Source organism: Fringilla coelebs, assembly GCF_963513975.1.
Source record: "Fringilla coelebs genome assembly, chromosome: 1".
In the NCBI taxonomy this organism is placed as follows: domain Eukaryota; kingdom Metazoa; phylum Chordata; class Aves; order Passeriformes; family Fringillidae; genus Fringilla; species Fringilla coelebs.
The window spans coordinates 57434340-57455943 of NC_140028.1; the positions used below are offsets into that span (position 1 = coordinate 57434340).

The following is a 21604-nucleotide window of genomic DNA, read 5'->3' on the forward strand; positions in this document are numbered from 1 at the left end:
CATAATATGTCATACAAATACTCTCACTGACTGTCATGCGACTACATAGGTAAGCAAATTATGCTTATCTGTGCAAATCTGGTTGTTGATTTGCATCAGTTATATGCACCACAAGCAGGAAATGAAGTAGTATTTTACTAGCTCCACATCAGTCAGCAAACAAGACTTGCGACAACTTTTAAGAGCCGTATTGTCCATAGATTTTAATCCTTCGCACCCTGCTTGTCACTTCCATCAGTCTCACACATCCTAAATTAAGAATTGGTTTCTTGCTCTCGAGCTAACATTTTATTTTTAAAAAGAGACCGGAGAACAAGCAATCAAAGCAGTCTCCTTGGCTGAAGTTGCTGCAGCGGAGCTGATATGCCTGAAGTTTAGTGTCACTTTTCTCTAGGAGATCTGTGAAACAGAGTTGAACACAAAAGCAATGCCTGTTCTGGCGCGTCGCTTTCACGCCAAGAGAGGTGTGAGGGAAGGTGAAGTGGAGGAGAAATCACCTCCCTCCTCCTCCCGCTCCCTCTCCAGCGCAAGCGGGCCTCGGGGTGAGCGCCCGAGGCCGGCGGGGCGGCGGGGGGCGGCCGAGGGACCCCTCAGACAGCCCTCTGGCCGGGCGCTACCAGCGAGGGGCTGCCCCCGCTAGAAGGAACAGGGGAGGAAGCTCCCCGTGGACTTGGTTGATGAGCTCCTGAAGCCCAGCGGAGCGGTCACACACTGGAGCGCGTGGGGGAGAGGGGAAAGGGCCGGGGCTAACAAAGCCAGACCGCCTCCCTGCTTTCCATTCCAGCGCGGCTCCCGGCCGCCCCCCGCGGGTTTCCCGCGGCCGCCAAGCGGGAACGAGCCCGGGGCGAGGCACCCGGACCCGAGTAAGGGAAGGGGCCCGGTTTCTGCGGGCAGACGGGCCGCAGAGCGCCGGTGGAGTCCGCCGGGCGGCGGGGGCGGCCGGGCAGGCGGAGGACGGAGCGGGGATGCCCGCGGCCCTCCTGCCGCCGCCGGGCTGTGCGCGGGCGCCGCAGCCGCAGCCGTAGCCGTGCCTGCGGCAGGCGGCGGCCATCGCGGGCTCGCCACCCCCGTGCGCCCCTCCGAGGACGGAGGGGTGGGGGCAGAGGAGGCGGAGGAAGCGGCGGCGGCGGCGCCAGGAACAGGGAGGCGGCGGCACGGCGAGGGAGGGAGCCAGAGCCGAAGCCGGGCCGGGCCCCGCGAAAGCAACAGCAGAGCCAGCTCCTCCTTCTCCTCCTCCTCGGTGAGTGCCGCTCCGCCACCCCCGGAGGCTGCTCCCCGCCGAGCCCGGGAGCCGGCGGAGGCCGGGCCGCGCCGCTGAGGTGCCCGGGAAGAGGCCCCCGCCGGGAGCGGGACACCGCGGCCTCCGCTGGGTGAGCGTCCCCGGGGCAACGGGCGCACCGTGGCCCGGCTCCCCCCTCCCCTCACCGCTGGGCGCGGAGGGCTGGTGCGGTGGAGGGGGAGCCAGTGGATTGGGCCGGTGCTGTTCTCTCCCTGCCCGCCGCCCTCTTCCCGGGCCGCGGCCCCGGCCTCCGCTCCCTTTGTTTGCTGGGCTCCCCGAGCCCGCGGCGGTGCCAGGCCCTGCGGAGGCACCGGGGCCGCGGCGCGGCCTGCGAGGCGCTCGGGCGGGCGGGAGGGAAGCAATGCCGGGCCCGGGCCGGCGAGGCGCTGCCCAGCCCCCGCCGTGACAGGAGGGGGTCCCTGCCAGCCTCTCGTCCCTGCCAGTCGCGGCAGCGGCGCCCGCCGGGCTCCCGTGCTCCTAACCTGGGCCGCTGCCCGAATGTACCCCGCGCCTACTGGTGCCATTGTGGGGGGCGGCGGAATTGTGCTGATTTCTCTTTACCCCGCCGTGAAACCCGCCTTCACTTGAGGCTTGTATGTCCCCGTCTCCAGCGGGGCGGGTGTCCGGAGGTGGTGATTTGGGCAGCCGGTGTCGGGGTTTGTGCGGTGGAGCAGCCCTGGGTTGTTGCGAGGTGAGGGTGCGCCAAGGACTCCCGAAGGGGCGAGCGAGAGAGGCTCCTTTCTGTGACAGGCAGCACTTAAGAACTTGACTTTATCAAAAGCATTACCAGATCCGCAAACTTTACTCGCTTTCATTGTTCTTCGAGCTGCTTTTCACACTCTCTTTCCGTAATGATGCCACTTAGAAAACAACTAGCCCATGCCAACCCGTTTGCTTATGAAAAAAGCCTTTGCAAAACAACGGGTTTTTCAGAGATGCAGAGGATGATGCTTCTGTGATGTGAGGGTACTTTGGCTATGTCTTTCTGTCCTCTTTATTTTTGTCTTCATATGTTTTTAAAATCATATTAGTTTGGAATACAGTGGGGTTTTTTTCCTGTGGAGTAGGTTACTGCATTAAAGAAGTTGGTCGTAGAACATGCTTTAGTCAGGAAAACTGACTTCCCCTTAAAAAATTATTGTGCCCTTTCACTGTGAGGGCCCAGCCACTCTTTCCTACAGGCCAAGAATCTTTATGCCATGTCTATCCTCTTAATACACCTGTAGTTAAAAAATGCCTGCTGCAGGCCTCCTGTCTTGGAGAGTTGCTGTCTGCGCAAGTACTCAAGGAATAATGCATCTGCATTTCTGCTCTGGGTGGAAAAAAAATAGAACTGGTTCTGTTTGTAGTTTTTGTTTGTGCTAATAGATTCGTCTTTGGATTGTAGGAAAGATGGAAGCTTTGGTGTGATTATAAAATAAATTACTTAGCTTGGCTGGAAGACCAAACAACTAGAGAATGTGTAGGTATTTTTTGAGTCTTCTGTATTAAGATAGTAGTCATAACTCACAGTTTTATGTGTATCTTAAGAAAGACAATTTCAGCTTTTTCTGACATGTTAAACAGTACTTGAAGGGAGTTTTCACTTCCTATTCGATATTTCTTGGGTTTTTGGCATGGCACTGTGCTTGGAACTGAGCTTTTACTTGAAACAGGTTCACCTCTTGTGTGCTTAATCAGGGATGCATCCCAAGTTTTGAGATTTAAGTATTAAGGCTTAATTTCATTAATGTTTACTTTAAAAAAATCTAGTTAAAAGTTTAAGGGATAACAGTGTATTGTTATGCAGATGTACCCACATCAGCTAACTCCCTGGATAGCTGCAAGGGTATGGAGTAGTTAGGGAGAAGCCCTGTGTTGTTTGCAGGGGTTTCATGAGCATCACTTTATATTGTACTGCATGTATTGCAGCATCAAAGTGTTTGCATGGATTCAGGAGATGTAATGGATAATTCTAAAAACTTGATGTACTGAAATCTAAAAACCAGTTGTGTATTAATTGACACTATGCTATTAACTTCTTTGGTCCTAGATTGTGAAGTTGGTCAGTAACCTTGGCTTACTCTTGGAGAGGGATGGTTTGAAGAAATGGTTACTGGTTCTTATTGTTCTGTGAGTAGATTGCAACTTCTGACTTTCCTTCACATAATGAATTGGTAGAGAGAGTGAACTCTTAGCAAAAAGTTGTTCGTACAAAGCAAGTTAATTATTTCTGCTCTTTCTTATGAATTTTTTATAGTCTTACAGTAATTTGAAAATGAACAGTTGCAGGACTACATTTGCTAGGGCTGCCCTGAGTTCACTACATATTTGCTATGCTATTGTTGGCAAAACTGGGGCCATAGTCCAGGGTAATCCCTAACTCTGGTGCCTTTTTTTCTTTTTTTTTACAGCCCTCTTGGGCCTACATGACACTAGTTTAGTAGTGTTTGGGTAGTACAATGCAATGACATAAAATAGATAGGAAGGAGACTGTTCTCAGCTGGTGTGTGCCTCAGTGTTTTGTTGATAGGGCTTTAATGTGTGTTAGCAACAAATTAGAGAGGGTAGCTCAAGCAGTTCTGATGCTCCAAGGAAGAAAATAAGATACAAATAGTATAAAAGGGAATGTAATACAGATGCTAAAATGTCTTTAATATAAATTGAGTAGGATGAAAAACAGAATAGAGATATGCCACGTAACTGTATGTTTTGTACGGTAAAGTATTAAACGGAGAGCAAATACAGAACTTTGAGTTTACTCTTTTTTATGTTTTTTTATTTTTCAGAAGAGAAATAATTATATCCATAATGTTCCTTGTCCTTATGTGTATTCCAAAATTTATTTGCATTCTGTTTTGTTGCCCACTTAATTTTCTGGAAATAAAGATCAGTCTTCAGAAGGCAAAGGTCCCAAGTTCTTACCACCTTTGTCATGGTTCCTCCCAAAAAAATTGTAGTAGTAGAAAAGGAAGTATTCTTTAAGAAAAATGTTTTTAAAAATCATTCTTGATGATTTCAGATGTCAAGTTACATACAACAGTATGTTTTTGTAGAAAAGAAGATGATTGTGCTTGTAATGGAATATTTATTGTCCAGGATTAAAAAGCAGCTTCGTACCACTCAAATATATTTTTGATACAGCAGAATATAAAGATTCATGGTACACAGTACATTCCTTCTTTTATTATTGTTTTACTTTTTCCTCTTGAAATAATTGATTTCAAGAGGAAATCAATGAATTAAAACACTGTACTATGCAAGTTGAATAAATTTCTGTGTTAAAAATAGTTACACAACTTTTGGAAGAAACATTTAGAAACTCATGGCTTTGGGGTGCAGAAGGTTTTCCCCCCGTAGCTGAATTGAAAAAACTATTGAAATAAAAATCTGCTGCCTACTTCAGCCTCTCCTGGTGAATAAAACCAAACTGAAAGCAAACTGTCCTATAATTATTGCCCTGGATGAAAATGGAAAGCTGACTGTATGTAAAGTGTTGACTGATACATCAAGGTTATGAAAAAGAGTACACAAACTTTGCTGGAGTCTACACAGACTGAATTTGAATAGGCAACATGAAGCAAAATCTGGCTTAGTCTACTTATTGTGAGAATTAAAATTTTAAGATCAAAGCATTAGAAATATAGCTCTTCAAGTCCATCAGCTCACTTAAATAAAAGTTGCTCTGGATATTTTGTTTTGGTAGTTTTTGTGGTCTTCTTTTGTCATGTACAGGCATGCAAACAATAAGTATTTGGAACTCCAGACAATTTCAGAAGCCTTTGAGGTGTTTGGCTTTGCAAATCTAACTGTTCTTCATTAGTCTGTAATGTGGATTTAAGAACTTATCTTTGCATATTTTTAATTTTTAAAAGATTAATTAAACTGTTATCTCTCATGAATTTTTTTCTGGAAAATATTAAGATAAAATACTTTGGAAATTATTGGTCCTTTTCTGTCTCCTTAACCATTCACATAGCACTTTGGACTCTGAGGAACTCAGCTGGCCTCATTTATGAGGCCACATGTTACCTAAAAAATTCTTTCTTGGTTGCTGCATCACCAAGAAAACTATGCAAGTTAAACATAGGTGTTTGTTTAGCATGGATTTCAATAGAGTGGCTGACTTGTTCTGCCTCTGACTTTAAACTCCATTGAAGGAATATGAAAAAAATCTTTCTTGCAGGTAAAGCCAAGCATAGAATGCTGTATATGGACATCTCTGTCCAAGTGCTGCTCCCCTGACATTGCTTCCTATTTTGTATCTTTCATGCACAGAGCCTCTCATGCTCTGTCTTCTGGGAAACAGTCTTTTTGTAATCTGCCAAGTGCAATAGGTTGGCAATTTAAAAAATTCTTAGATTTGTAAAGTGTGGGGGTTTTTGTTGTAAACACCAATTAATCTTGCTGTAAACTGCCATAAAATAGTTTTGGATGAGAGCCATTTTCTCTGGAAATGAAGGTATAGATAGTAGATATTAGTAATTTTTTCTGAGAGTTTAAGTGGTCTGAAGTTAAAAATTTAAACCATGAAAATGAACCTGTGCATTTTGTTAAGTAAATCACACAGGTATATGGTATTGTTCTTTGCTTCTTAGTGCACTGTATAATCAGCAGCTGTACTTGTGTCATTTAACTTGGATGTATATGATTCTGACCTGTCAGAGCAGTTGTGTTAGGTTTAGAAGGTCTTGAGTTCATGTGGTGAATGCAGCTACGAGATAAAGTGATTAATTTTAGCATTTGAGATTACCAAAGTTATTAAATCTGCATTTTTCCTCAAGGATATTCTGTATTGCTTAAAAAAGTACATAGAATGCTACTTTTTAAAACATTGTTGGAAATGAGATTCCAGTCAGACTTGGTTTTACAGTGTGTGATCTCTTGTTTTTTCTTGAGTAGTTTTATTCTTAATTAATCTTGACGTTTTCTGGTAAATGTGCTAAAACAGTAGCTTGTAGGAGTCTTGAGTAGGTGATTGTTTTTCCTTCTCCAAAGCAGTCTGCATTCCTCAAATAGATTGAGAACATAGTAGGCTACTCCAAATGTTTCTTTTTGGTCCCATGAAGTCTCCAATATAGTGGTCAAGCTTTTTTTGTTCCTTGTGATTTAGAGAATTCTGTCTCTCCTGGCTTTCCCTCAGTAAGTCCTTCAGGACTAGGCAGTTACAAGCTGTAATTTTGACTGGTTTTGACATCAGTAATGGGTTTTAATACCCTTGGAATCCCTTTGGGTTAGTAATCAGGTATCAGATTAGGAGTTTTAATATAATAGAGAAACAGAGACAAGTGTCAGCAGGGCAAAGGTTTTTGATTACAGAAGGTGTGCCTTCTAGGAAGAGCTATGTGGAAGCTGTACTCCAAAAACAGGGTAGGCAGCTTTTCAGATGGATGTTCTTTCAGGAGCTGGTGGGAACTGGGCAAGTAAGGAATTCTCGCCGGATTCACTAACAGAAGCTGTTTGTGCAGGGATACTGGTTTGGGTGAAACATGTGCTGGGGGAGTTTTCCAAGGTGGAATTTTGGTCAGCCCGAGGAGACTGGCTCTAGAATAGTTGGTTTGTGCATTCAGATGTACTTGTGTGTAAGAGCTTAAGTCTCAGTCTGTGTAAGGTAGGTGCCTAGTGGCTTTTTTATTCCTTCCTTTCCCTGTTCTCTCTTCAGCAGAAAAGAGGCAAAACCAGGGCTCATCAATGCACGCTGAAACATTGACTTTCTTCCTCTTTTTGGCTTTTGAAAGGAAAAGAGCTGCTGGTTAGTAGTAGTAAGTAATGCTGAGAGGTAATAAAATACTAGCCATTAGCCTTTGGCATTATTTTGTGCAAAAAATCCAGTTACTTGGGAAAATACTTGCTGTGAATTTAAATATTCTGTGGTCCCTTACTGCAGGGATAAAAGTCTTTATTCACCAATAGCAATTATCTGAGCTTTTGTCTAATCCAGTCATGATCAGAAGAAGACAGTGAATTGAAGTTGTTATATCAGTACTGACTCGTATGTTCTATGTATTATGAAATAAGTGCTTTTGGAATCTGCAGTGTTTTAAATGTTGTTTGACCAGGGAGAAAAAAAAAAAGAACATAAGTTCTGTGTATCAGCATTGAACAGTATGTATCCCCTTGATTGTCTTTTTTTTTTTTAACTGGGCTAATACTTTTTTTTCCTTCATTTTATTTATAGTGTGTCCTTAAATTTAATGTCAGAACCGGAGAAAAGAAAGTCAGTGTGCATGTACACGACTCTTTTATTCGTGGTTGAACTTTGAAGCTTAGCTAGCTTTTGCAGCCGGGCTTCGATACTCCTGGCTCTGCAGAAATTTGACCTTGCTCTGGAGATAGCTATCTTAAGGGCTTTGAGTTTGTGTAAATCTGATAGAGCACATTACTTCATACAGACAGTGAAAATTTTATCTTTGATCCTGTCTGTGTATAACAGTTTACACACAGATGTGAAGTTGCTCAGTGTATGGCCCAATTTTTTCATGTGCAAGCTGAATACAATGTACAGTAAGAAGTCCCATTGAGTTAAATGGCTATTCACAGTTAATCTTTATTGGGTTAGGATAGAATATTAGCAAAATCAGATCGTTTAAGGCTAAGTGTAAAATGATTTCCTACTACTGGCAACATTATTTAAAAACAACCCATGACAGCCCCGGACCAACCATCTTCCAGTGTGTATCAGGACAAAACAGTGTCTGTTAAAAACTGCCATTAATATATTCGCCATTAGATTCATTGGTTGGGGTAACGAGCCTTTTCTGTCTGCAGGTGATGACAGTGTAGGTGTAGGAGAAGAAAAGAATTTCCTGATCTTAATCATGAATAATTAAGAGTCTCTCTCATTTTGACCCAAAATGAGAAAATTTGCATGTAGAATAAGTTTTGTCAGAACTGGTCTAGTCCTGTAAAAAGGTTTTACTCTGACAAGTCAGGACTTTATGAAAAAGATGGCTAAACAGCTTTGCCTATGCAGTCAAAATTCTGTTCCTATTCTGGTCAGTGCGCAAGTTGTGCAGTGTTAGAGTATGTGCCTTCTTAAAGGCACCCTTGGACTTAAAAGGGTGAAATTAGAAATTTATGTAATGTTTCACTTCCTTTTTTTAGGGGAAACAAACTGTTAAAGTAATTTCATGAGATTAGCTGGAGATAATACTCTCTCTACAGGTGTGTTTACCTGGTGTATTTGACAGTACTTTAAGCACACTATTTCCCATGTGTGGATAGACTCTAAACCATAAAGAAGATAATTCATTTACTCTGTTCTTATTGGGCCTTCTGCCAGGGAAATTTGGAACGGAAATATTTTAAATAAGCTGTGTTTTGTATTCTCATTTGCTGAAATGCAGAGCTTGTATTACTCTCTGCAGTGGGTCCTAAGACCTTGGAGGGACAGTCAGGCCAAACACATGGGGGGATCAGTGGGCACGTAGTGCTTGGTGCTTGACTGATACAGATTCTGTTTCTGGAGCATATTCCAGAAGAGTCTGCTTAATTAGAGGTACTCAGGATGATTGCCCCTTTGGCACCACCTGACTCAAGATCCCCCCAGTCTTTAAACAAGGAGAAGGAAGTTCTGTTCCTGCCCCTTCACCCCCTGCCTTCTGGTTTGTTGTGTTGTGCTGGCTTGTCTGTAAAATAAGCCTTACTTTTTGTTTCACTGATTGGATCTCTTTTTCTTGTGGTGAAAGACTGATCGTTTTGTAGCTGATACTGTTTGACAATTTCAGTCTAATTGTATCTCATGAAATAGTATGTGTGTTCCAGAATAGAACTGAGGCGCAACTATGTAAGAGTGGGTTCCTTACGCTTGATGTACTAAATGCTCCTTTGCCTTTAAAATGGATTGCCAAGTGTATGTGAGTGGATTGTTGTCACTGTTATTTATTTAGGACCACAGATAATAGGTGGACATTTGGCCTGTCATCTGTGTGAAGGACGAAATGTATCTGGAGTGAAATATTAAATTAAATACAAAAGCATGTAGCTAAAAATTTCCTTGTCATTTGCATGTATAGGTTTCACAGACTGCAAGCAGTACAGGCTGCATTTCCCAGTGATGTAAAAATATAGGATATAACAGCTTGGTAGGTAGAGCCCTCGTTCAGAATGTAAGATAGCCATGGTAATTTTCCACTTCTGTCCCTTCTGTATGAGGACTACTCTGAACACCAGCCTTTCAGCTGCTGGTGTGAAAAGATTTCTATTCCTTCTTCTAAAGCCGTTCTGATGAAGAGTGGCTTAACAGAGCTGAAAATTATCTAGATACTGTGTTTTTTCTTATCTGGGTGGAGTAAGCAACTGATCCAGAGAGGGAAAACCTGCATCTGACTTTCTCTCCCAATTCATCCTGCATCTGAAACTGTCGCTGCACAGTAGGATACATTAAGTGAGACTCTCCTTTTGTGGTGTCTAGGACCACTGCCCAAGTAATTAGACTTTGTAGTTTGATTTCCATTTGTGGAAGCTCCTTATGTGATCCAAAGGGATTCTATGATCATGCTTCCACTTCTCATGATGTCCATAAAAAGAGGTGGTTGCCACTGAATTTGATGTGGCATGATTCTGGGTGATGATTAACAGTATTAAACATGTAGATAAAAGTGTTAACCACAGGGCAGCCATTGATACTGTTCTTTTAACACTAAGTACTTCTGCTTTTATATACAAAAAATAAGACGAAAGGCTACTGAGGGGCTTTTAGTTAAAAGAAAAAAAATCTCTGAAATTCTGATACTTCCTTGATTAAGCTGCTCCCTGTATGTGGAGGATTTTCAAGAACAACAGATGTCTGCATGTCTGTGAAGGTTTTAAGGAACTTCATTGTTGTAGTATGCCTGAAGTACTTGCAGCTCCTGTAGATTTTCAGAGGGACTGCTTATGCTTAGATACTGAAAAAAAATATCCAAACTTGGACAAAAGCCAGATTATTTTAGTAAGAGTAGTTGCAGTTCTGACCTTTGCAGTTTGTCAAAATGTACTTTGCTTTCAATTGTATTTTTGGAAAGCAGGCCATCAGCCTCAGTCAGGTCTGTTGTTACAAGCAGAATGGGTTGGAGGTTGTGAGAATGCTTTGTGCCATGCTAGTGACACCAGTTTAGCCAACTCAGAGCTTGTATCATGCAAAACTTAAACTCTGGGCCTTGGCCTGTTTGTTAGTCTGAATTTGCTTTCTTTGCGGGTTGTACTTCAGTCACTTTAATTAATGGTTTAGAACTAACCTTGAAAGATGTTTGAGTTTTGCTGTGCTTTTTTTTTTCTCTTGTTTTTTAGGGAAGAAGGGGATTTGTTTTATTTTTTTGTTACTGTTCTCCATAACATTGGTGGTTTGCTTTTATTTTTTTTCTGCATCTTTTTAACATCTTTAGCGATGTCCTGCTGATGGATTCTCTGCTCCTCATCCTGCTACCTGATGCATCTTGGTACTGTAACATGGGCTATTCATTTGCTTACTGCTTTGATAAATAAAACAACTGGGCTGAAAGAACTTTATAAAATATCTGTTGTATTGTGAAATTTTAAAGGAAGTTGGGAAGTTGAATTGTGACTAGAGGACAGTGATAGAAAGTTTACTGAAAGGTTTGGTGTATCTCAAAAGAATAATGAAACCCAAACTCTTGTGTTTGACTTACTCCTCCATTATCAGCAAACCTCTGAAAAGGACCAGAAGAAGTTTAAGTGATCTCTTGTAGCACAAGGGAATTTGCTGTTCCAGTCAACTCCTGGTGCTGCTGTTGTTTGGTTCTGCTGCCATCTTAGAGAAGCGTGGGAGATTTCAGATTTCGGTAGGCTAGGTGTTTTCTCAAAACCTCAGCAGGTCTCACCGCTTTCCCCCATAACTCCACATTATGCGAATTCAAAGTTTAGGTTTCAGAATTAAACTACCTTAGTTTTGCCGGATGGTGCATGTTATTCAGCTTATGAATCCATCTAAAAAAAGTGGAAATTAATCTGTGTGCTCTGACTCATGAAGTGTTGAATAGAGCATTAAGTGCCTCTGCACTAACATTTAAATGTTGGACATAGAGACAGCAAAAATGTCCTTAATGAAGTCAATAATTCTGTCAGGAATTATGAGTTTAATTGGTGTCCTGTAAATAAATGGTAGGACTATACATTTTAAAGGATGTTGGAGAGCAGCATTAATATAAATAGTTTTGTTCCACATGTGAAAGAAGAAAGAGAATTGGTTAGGAAACTCTTCTGGCTTTTCTCAACTTCTGAGTTCTTGGACTTTGAACCTTAATGAAATTGTCTACTATGTTTCCTATATAAATGGTTCAGATAAAGGATATAAAATTACTTTTCTCACTATGCTGTTCAAGAGGGAAAGCACAAAGGATTTTACTTGCTGAGAGAAGCCGATTGTGATTATTTTAATGATAATGTTTTAAATTTTCAAAAAAGTAAAATTGTCAGTGGAACTTAGAGATCATTTTTAAAGGTTTAATATTTTGCGCTACTGGTTTCTTCATGCAGTGATATAAAAAGTATCTTCTAAGCCTTTCACTTTTTTACAGTTGATCAGAATTGAAAAACAGGTCACAGTAACAAAATACTTTTACTTCTAGTGAATGTGGGTGGTATCTTTAAGGTCAGAGGTAAACATTTTTATGTTACAAGGAAACAGTTTTTGTGAACATCATCTCTCTGAGAAATGGAGATGTTTCAACTCACTTTTCTCCTTCGTTTTCAAAATACTTTTGAGTTCCAGAGAAATCTTTTCCTGTGTTTAGAAATGCCCTTCGATTTTTGTATATGTAAGAATATATGAAATTTTGCCATGGCTGCTCTCTAAGTTGGGACACTTCCTTTCTGCTTATTTGATAAAACTTGGTTGGGCAGCCCTCGAGGGACTTCAGGCCATACACAGAAACCTTGCATGGCTGACTTTTCTTTCTATGGGAAGTAATGCTAAAACAAACAATAGTCTCTGAATGTGAGTTTAACTCTTGAGCTTTTTTTTTTCTTGAACTTTTGAGAAGTGACTAGGGAACTTTGCTTCTTGAATAGAAGCCTCTTACTTTATGTGAGACACTCTGTTGCAGTATTTTATGTATTTGTTGTTATTGCGGGGATTAGAAGGACCTTGGTTGACTAAATATACTTATTGTTTAAATGTAGGCAATGCCTTTTCATCCCAGGTCTTTCATAGTTCACTGAATATCTATTTCTCTTTTCAATGAGTTTTACTGAAAGGATGCATACACTTTCAAATTATGTGTGTGTTATGTATGTATTATAGTAACACAATTGGTTATTGCTTTGGAAAAAATGTTGCTGTCTTTAGTTTAAAAAAACTGAATTAAATCTATGAAAATTTCACAAAATTACTTTTCTTTCACAATGCACACATGAATTATATCAGTTGTTGGTGTTTGTATTCTGTTAGAATTTTCCACTGTTAGAGCTTAAAGATGTGAGCTGATTTAATGTGCATAAAAAAGGAAAGCCTTAGAGGCAGGAGTCTGCAGATTGAAAACTTATCAAATCTGAGTTGTATGGCCACTAAATGTCTTGATGCAAGGCAAGGAGTATCTGGTTTTGACAGTAAACATTTTTATATGGTCTGGAGGGGAATGGTGGGACCTTTCTGACATGTGTGTAGCAAATACATTGTGTTTCTCTGATAATTTAGTGAAGGAAGTCCCAAAGCAGAGGTCAGTCCTTTTTTCTCTGTGATCCTGGGGATTGTGCCTATTAGCTGCTTCCTCCTCAGCATGCTTGGAGATTTCTCTGCATGTGTGAACTCTGTACAGATGTTGTGGAAGATCTTTCCACTTTTATTTCTCTTTAATCAAGGCACTGTGTTCTTTCCCCTCAGACCATAAATGAGTTCATTTAATCCTTCCATTTATGTCGAGGGTTAACTGTCTCATAAAGAATTGCTGCATCTTAGCTTGAATTAGGAGGATAGTGTTATCTTCTAAGGAAGGAAGGCTTTTATTCTTATTGAAAATGGCCTGATGGAGGCAGGTGGGGGTGATAGCAGTAAAAACATTGGAGATTCCACCTGGTCATACAAGTTCAAAGGGTCAGTCTCAATGAAAAACTGTACTGGGAAGGTTAATTTGGAGACAGCCTCAGTCATGAGATCCAAGGCAGAATGGTACAAGACAGTGTAAGGCTGCAGTGTATTGCTGTTTGTTTGGGCCTTCTAGAAGAGCTAAAAAATTGGAAAATGAGTCTTCCTGCAATTACACATTCTCCAATTGCAGAACGTGACTGTGCTGCATATGGCAGAAAAGCAGAATCATCTTTTTCTGTGTAGTGAATTATAAAGCCAGTTGCTATCTTTAAAGCTTGTTTCAGGGGCCTTTGTTTCAGCTCATGTATTTGGTAGACAGATTGCTATAAAATATATTTATCTTTTAGAGTTTAACAACATTTCTTTTGTTCCTGCTGAAATACATCAGATAACTAAATTTGAATTATTGCTTGAAGAATTTAATTACTATGTTTTTGGCATACTTTTTAAAAGGTTGGGGTTTTTTTCCATCTGGATATTTTGAAAGGAAACATTCTACCTGGAGCTAATTTGTGCAGATTTTTTTTTTTTTTTTAATATCTTTGATGCCAGGTGGATGTTATTTGGAGGAATAAAGGCCAATTACATATGGTCCTGGTTGTCTGTCAGATAAACATAAATGACAAATGTAAGTGGAAAGGTGAGCAGTTTACTTACTGATGAAAATACTTGTTTTACAAACACGGGCTACAAAACCACCTGTTGGCTAGATAGTGTGGCAAGTGAAGTGTTTAAAGTTAGGTTTGACTTTGTTTTGGAGTTTGTTTGTTTTGGATTTCTTTGGTTTCTTCCCTTCTGAATGTGACTTCCTAACTTTCCTGATATGTTGTTTTGTCATTTTTACTCCTGAAGAAGAGAGTATCCCATATTGAAAAAAGCAAAGAAAGCAAAATCATCAGTTATGCTTGCTTGGTGCTATAGTAATTTAAAACTACTTCCTCTCTCTTTATTTTCACAACGAGTGACTGGGACAGGCAGAAGCAAATAAAGATGACTATAACAAATTAACAACTCATAATTTAGGGAGAATGGCAATATTTAAAAATTTGTAGTATAGTGACATTTGTAGTGATGCTGTAGAAACCCCTATAATTTTCAATAGAAATCATAGAATATTTTGAGTTGGGAGGGACTCAAGGTAGGGTGAGGCTTCCCCCAGTGCAGAGTAGAGCGGGACCATCCCCTCCCTTGCCCAGCTGGTGATGCTGTCCCTGATGCCCCTCAGGACAGGCTTGGCCCTCCTGGCTGCCAGGGCACTGCTGACTCAGGTTCAACTTGCCATCGACCGGGACCCCCAGGTCCCTTTCTGTGGCACTGCTCTCCAGCATCTCATTCCCTAGTCTGTCTGTACATCTGGGATTGCCCCATCCTAGGTGCAGAATTGGGCACTTGCCCTTGTTAAACTTGTATGGTTGATGATTGCCCAGCCCTCTAACTTGTCAAGGTCTCTCTGCAGGACCTCTCTGCTTCTCCCAGTTTTGTGTCATCTGCAAACTTGCTCACTATTTCTTGCAGTTCTGTGTCCTTTATGAAGTCATTTATAAAGATGTTGAAAGAAGCACAGGGCTGAGGATGGAGCCCTGCAGAGCCCCACTAGTGAGAGGTCACCAGTCTGATGTCACCCTATTCACTATAACCCTTTGTGTCCAACCCGTGAGCCAGTTACTCACCAATCCCATGCTGTGTTTATCCAGCTGTGTGCTGGATGTTTTGTCCAGAAGGATCCTGTGACAGTACCCAAAAGTAATGAAATCCAAAAAGATAACATCAGTTAGCTTCCTTTGATCACCTAGGTGGGTTGCCTTGTCATAAAGGGAAATCAGGTTTGACAAGCAGGACTTTCCTCTGATGACACAGTGTTCTGGCTGTGACCAATGACTGAGTTGTCCTCCAGATGTTTTTCAATACCTCCTAGAATTATCATCTCTGTAATGGTACCATATGGTATGAAGTTTCTCTTTTTATTACTTTTCCTGTATTTTCCTCTTTCTCCTTACAATGTCTTCCCTTTTTTTTCCTAGTGATTTTTTCCCCCTGGAAGCAGGAAACAAACACTTAATGTAGCATTAGGTGTTAACTGAGTAGTGTATTTCTGTATTGCCTATTTGGTACATGCGCCTCGTACTGTGTGGTTCTTTGGTGACAGATGTTTGTCCTGAGAAGTTGAATGTGTGTTCTGATAGCACAGTAGGAAAAGATCATTCATGCTACCTGTTTAATGTCTCCTCGTCAAAATATTTTTTTTGCTGCAGGTCCTTTTCAGCTGTCTTGGTTCATGTTTTGGAAGCTGTACACAGTAACAGTGTTTTTATGCTTGCTGTAGAAACACCAGCCTGAACTTCGAAAGTGAAACCAAAATCAATATAAGTCAATGTGAAGTGGTCCTATTTAGCTGTTGCATGTCTGCTGAGTGTTTTCTTTCCTTTTTTGGGAAGGGCTGGAAAAGTGTTTCTCACAATTATATTATTTTGTCACTAACATGAAGAGTGGTCAGATTATTGCTGACCACAAAAAAAAATCACTTTGAGAGAATGGTCTGCTTTGTTATTTCTGTCTTTCTGGCATATGGTTTGAATGGATGGATAGCATTTCATAAATTATGTTTGGAAATGCATAATTGAAATTCAGAAACCAAACTGCATTGGGTTTTAGTACCTGCACCCATACAGTTACATATATTATGTTCTTTTCAACATACATTCCAGCATTTAGACATTTATGCACACTTCTCAATGAATATAAGTGCAGAAATGCAATTTTAAAATAAAAGTGGTTTTGCTGTGTTTTTCCTGTTCTTCCTTTCATTTTCATATTAATTTCAAACACTTGTGTTGTTCTCAAATACGTAGGCACAGAATCTGTTCATTGCCATCTTAGAGCAAAAATGTTTCAAAATTGATTCCTTTTACAGAATGTGATGTTGGCCTGTATTGTAAAATGAAATGCTGGTTTGTAGAGCATTATAGTTTTACAGCTTTTCAGACTCCTAACGTAACTGCGTTATGGTTTAAGAGGATTGCATAAATATCTTGGATAACCATAAATCCTCATTATCAAGCTGAGGTTACCCCACCTTACAACAGAGGGGAAACATTTTGGTGTAATCTTCTGTCAGGATGGAGTGGGGGACGGACCCTTAGTTGGAAAGGAATTCTCATGCATTATCTCCCAGGAAGTCTCTTTGCTTATGAAACTACTTAATTTTTGCTGACAGTCTGCTGCAAGGCTGGCTGCTACATTCTTGTAAAATAGTAAGAAATGAAAACAGAGCCTGACTGAGCATTTATTCTCACTCTTCATCTGCTTCTGCACAGCTATGTGAAAGCAAAAGTTTATTTGCAGTCAATGGATGGGATTTCCTGCAGTGAAACACGTGAACACATCAGGTTTCTTTAGTGACTTCTCCCATTTGATTAATCAAAAATGTTCTTTTCTCTTTTTCAGCGCCTTGGCATACATAGAACTGCTGGGTTGTTTTTTTGGTTTTTTTTTTTTCTCCTTTTCCCTTGCTGTTAATCAGGGTCTTAGAGCCAAATATTGGTTTCATTTTCCTGGTAATTTTTCCCCATGCTTGAAACTATTTGTTAGCAGTATGCTTTATTATCATATGTTTGCTTAAAAGAAAGTGATGAAAGGTGGTACTTGTGTCTGTCTTTTAGTAAATGTATGCAAAGTACAGTCTGCTTATTTCCCTACTTGGGTGTTGATTCCCAGTTTGTGAGAGATCTGTCAGGAATGGCTCAAGTGTTTACTGGCTGTCATTCACCCAGCTTCCCTGGAGTTTCCTCCTCTAGCAGCAGCTCTGGTATCATGATGTTGTGTGTGTTCTTGAGGTAATACCAACTGGTGCCAGCTTCAGTTTAACACCCCCATGTTAGTGTGCCCATGGTAGCTCGGGAGCAGATACAGATCCCAGCCAGCCATCCTTGGGTAACAGAGATGTAACCTTGGCTGAGGTCTGTTAATATTAGTAACTGGGTTTGGCTGTTGTAGTGATGAAATTATTATAGTTACAAGTTTGTATATACACATACGAACCATAATAGAGATGCCATTTAACACCCTTAAGTTGCTCCCCAGAGGAAAATCACCAATCAGATAGAAATATTCTATTCTGCAACCAAATATGGGAAAGAACAGGACCTACTGCAAGCACTCATGGATTAAATAGTGTTCAAAGAAAGAAAATGAAAAAAAAAAAATCAAGGAAGTCTAAACGTTAAAGGGCATTCTTTTTCAACAGCAGGCCAGGGAAAAGAAGTCAAGGTATTTGGACTTTTCCAATGGCTTTGTTCCTGGTTTTACATACTTTTAATTCCCATAATCAGAAGTGACAAAGAAAAATTTGATTGTGTCAAGTTTTCATTATTAATTTACCCCACTTTTCTACGTATTACCAAAGGTGTACCTTGGTTATTCTCTGCTAAAGGTTGGTAGTGATTAGGGTTACCCTATTCTGTGTTGGAACAGTACTGCCCATGGACTGTTTTATGTTTAAGTTCTGTAAAAAGAGGAAAAAAAATAGGAGATGATATGACTAAATGATGTGACTTACTGTTGGTTGGTTAGTTTTAAATTGTAATCTGTATAAAACCTGTTCAATTCTATTGCCCTGTAGAGAGGTTGACCATACTTTCCTCAGCTGCTCCAGTCATAGAGAGTAGAAGTTTAAATTTGTGGTAACTCATGGTTCAGGTGTTTGTTTAGTTAGCTTAAAAATGGAAGGCTTTAAGTACTCTTGAATTGTTATAAGTGTAATGTACTGTCAGATGAGTTTCACATCTGTTTTTTCCTTGTTCCAGTTTTATGTGAAGTTGTACATCTGAGCCTTGAGCTCACTAGAAAAGCAGGTATGCAAGTCAGAAGGGCTTTTATAAAATTTGTGATCATATTAGGGGAGTGTTCATCCATTAGCAAGGAAGCCACTACTAAAACCATTTACCTTTTTTTGTTGTTTTCAAGGTATAAGAGTATGCAATGGAATTTAGATTACTTCATTTAAAGATTCTTCTTACTGAAAAGGAGTATAATGTAGGAATTTACTTGAAGATCAATGAAGAGAAAAATCTCACCATCTTCAGTGGGCTTATGGCATATATAGAAAAAAAGCCAAAAGTTGCCTTGTAGTGTGTATGTTCTTTTAGAAACTGGTGGTGTTTGAAGTAGATACTGAATCTCTCTCTACCTTATGAGTATTTTGCATGTATATTTTTGTACTCATATAGCCTGAAACTCTAAGTACGTAACAGTCGAGTCAGTATTTTGTATACTGGTTTGAAGAAAAACTTCCAGTGATACAGACTTCAGTATTGAAGGAGAGTTGATGGGAATGGGTGTGGAGACCAACTTCTTAATAATTTATATTAATAGATTTAGTAACTTTGGAGAAAATGTAGACACTTAGGAATTTCCAAAATACAGCACTTGAAATCTGCATTAACCTAAGATGCTGTTTTTGACATGTTCTTCCAAAGAATGCATGAATATATTTCAGTGACAATTTGGGGAAAGCAGGGGAATGACAATTTATACTTCTGCAGATTAGAATAAGCTTCATTATCTGAGAGTAATGAGAATTCAGTGGTTGCCATGCCCAGGAATGCAGAAACTTTTCATTTTTGAGATATTTTTAGTTATTTTCCTAATATAAGTAATAATGTTAAAATATGATAAATTGAAATTGTAAATTATGTGAGTCTTATGATGATCCAGTATAGGAATAAAGATTATTTCTAAGTGAAAGACAGACTTTTCAGAAATGATGCAGAATGATGTGGGCTAAAAAAAAAATCAAGTTTGATGCTCAACTGTTTCACTTTATGGAAATAAATAAGCAGATTAACATGTATTTTAGAAAAGTTTTCTGAAGTAGCGTTCACTAATAATTTGAAGTAATTTTTATGATATTTTTATTAAATTTTTTAAGGACAAATCTTTGTTCAAACATAAGTTGCATTTTGCTGTATGTTTCCAGTGTGACGGTTTCTGTCCTAACTCCTTAAAGTTACTCCTGGTTTATTTCTATTGTAGGGCATTTTGGCAGCATTGTTTATAGTATTTGTCTTGGGAAATGAGTATGCCTAACATAAAAGTGTGAAAAAGATAAGAAAATAATAAAGACAGTGTAATCAAACTTCTTTGTTGGTGTACTTTTGCAAACACTACTTAGAGTTAGCTATGTGATTCCAGTCTACTGAAACCATTTTGTACCATCAAACTGAAATTACTCTGAAATGTTGGAATATTCAAACCGGATTTGCAGAAATTTATATATATATAAAACTTCCATAATTTCTCATACATCAGTGTTGGCCACCATAATAATTAATGTACCATTGCATGGCCTGCTTTTCAGGTTTCCAAGAAGCAGCCTGTAAAGTGAACTTTTAGCCCTAATTATCTTCACTAGCAATTTCACATTTGTATGTGATTGATAAATGTTGCTCTTCCTCCAAGTGAGGTGTGCAAATTTAGTTTTCATTACACATATTTTTTTCATTTCATTGCACGTATTTTTATGTGCAAAAGGGGACGTAGCATTTACTGCGTAGTAATTTAGTAGTTTTCATCCAGAGACCTGGCTTGTATTTTGTTAACCTGCATAAATATTAAAAATTCTGAGATGCAGAATTTGTGATGAAAGTTTGTGAGTTTGAATTTCATTAATCCACATTATTCTGTGCATTAAGATCTCATTTCTTTCAGGATTTGATTAATCTCTCATTATCAGTGTGTGTGTTCCAGGTGTTTCTGCACATATAGACACCAGGCTTAGGGAATACATTGGTAGAGTTCAAGTCTGTTTATAGTTCCAAATATCTGCCAGAAGAATTTCTAGAGTTATCTCTTGTTAGGCTGTCTAATTCACTGTACAGCAGATGGCACTGGAACTGCACATCGGTGGGAAGCTTCAGTCACGCCATAATTTGTGCAAAGCACTGGCGAAGCTGTTGCTGTGCTGAGGGTTGTGAAGTTGCATAATTCATTTTAATGTATCCAGGAAGGGGTGTATGCCTGGCCTCTTCTGCTCCAGCTCTATTAGATGGAGTCTGCAATGAATTCTATACTTGCAAACATATGAGTGTATCATCTATTGAGGGCTGTTTAAATAGTGTTTTTAAACACGTTGATGTGCAATGCAGAATTAGCTGGTGCTCTTTAAGTATGTGCAAAGAAATAGATGTATCACTATCAATTCAGGTATTTGACTTCAGGGTGTATTTGTTTTCTCCCACCTTGGATAAAATATATGTAGGAGGTATCATAGGGTGGGTCTCATATGGATGACTTATTTAGAGACTTGCTCTCATGATGCGAGTGTGTTTGGTTTACTTTGAAGAGCTTATACCTGGACGGCCCTAGATTTTTATCATCTTCTCATGTGTGAGTGAACTGGGCTTCTGGATAGATGCATACTGTTTATGTGCTTTACAGTTGATTATCAAACCTTTTTTACATCTTGACATGAGTTTTTACAAGAATACAACTAATAAACCAACCATTTTATAGAGTTCAGAATATACTGAGTTGGAAGGGACCCATCAGGGTAATTGAGTCCAGCTCCTGGCTCTGTGCAGGACAGCCCAAGAATCACACCATGTGCTTAAGAGCATTTGTCCAGCCACTTCTTGAACTCTGTCAGGCTTTGTGCTCTGACCTCTTCCTGGAGAGCTTGTTCTGGTACCCAGCCACCCTCAATGTGAAAAACCTTTTCCTGGTATCCAATCTAAATATCCCCTGATTCACCTTCCTGCTGTTTCCTTGAGTCCTGGTACTGGTCCTAAGAGTGATAAGATTGGTATCTGCAGACAGTACCTTCCACAAGGAGGGGAGAACATTTCTGGAGAAGTGGAAATAATATCAGTTTGTAGACGTCAGAAGTAGTTGGAGAACACTGTGGATTTCACAGGTGGAGTTAATGTATAGTTCCCAGGCTTCTGGTACTATGTACACAAAAGCAGAGTTAATTTTATCAAATGAATCAATGCTCTGACTTTGTTAGTTTAGGAGAAGCAATGGAATCCTGAAGTTGTCATTTTCACTCATTTTGTAGGTTAATTTGGTTACATATGACAAAAAGAGTTCTGCAAATTGGAAAGGTAGCAAAATCCAAATGATTTAGGATTAGAAAGTCAATGATATTTTGAGTCTCCTTTTAGTTGACATGTAAGTCTCCCTTTATCTGCACTTTTAGGAAAGTAAACATAGTATTTTAACCTTTGAAAATTCATACCCATAACTTAGGATTGTGTTGACATTGTGTAACTGGAGGATGGTGTTTTAGGATTTCACATGACTCTTGATACAACAGGTAACATGTT

General features: G+C 39.9%; 1 protein-coding gene across 2 annotated transcripts in view; it reads left to right on the forward strand.

The window, feature by feature from the left end:
* Positions 1-1114: 1114 nt before the first annotated feature.
* Positions 1115-21604, forward strand: part of SOCS6 (suppressor of cytokine signaling 6) — a 28218-nt gene continuing 7728 nt past the window's right edge. Inside the window, exons 1-2 of one of the 2 annotated variants that reach the window (XM_084205817.1) lie at positions 1148-1240; positions 3312-3391. The gene's annotated coding sequence lies outside the window, so the exon portion shown is untranslated. Of the gene's footprint in view, positions 1241-3311; positions 3392-21604 lie in introns of both variants that reach the window. The other variant, XM_084205816.1, reaches the window with a different exon arrangement.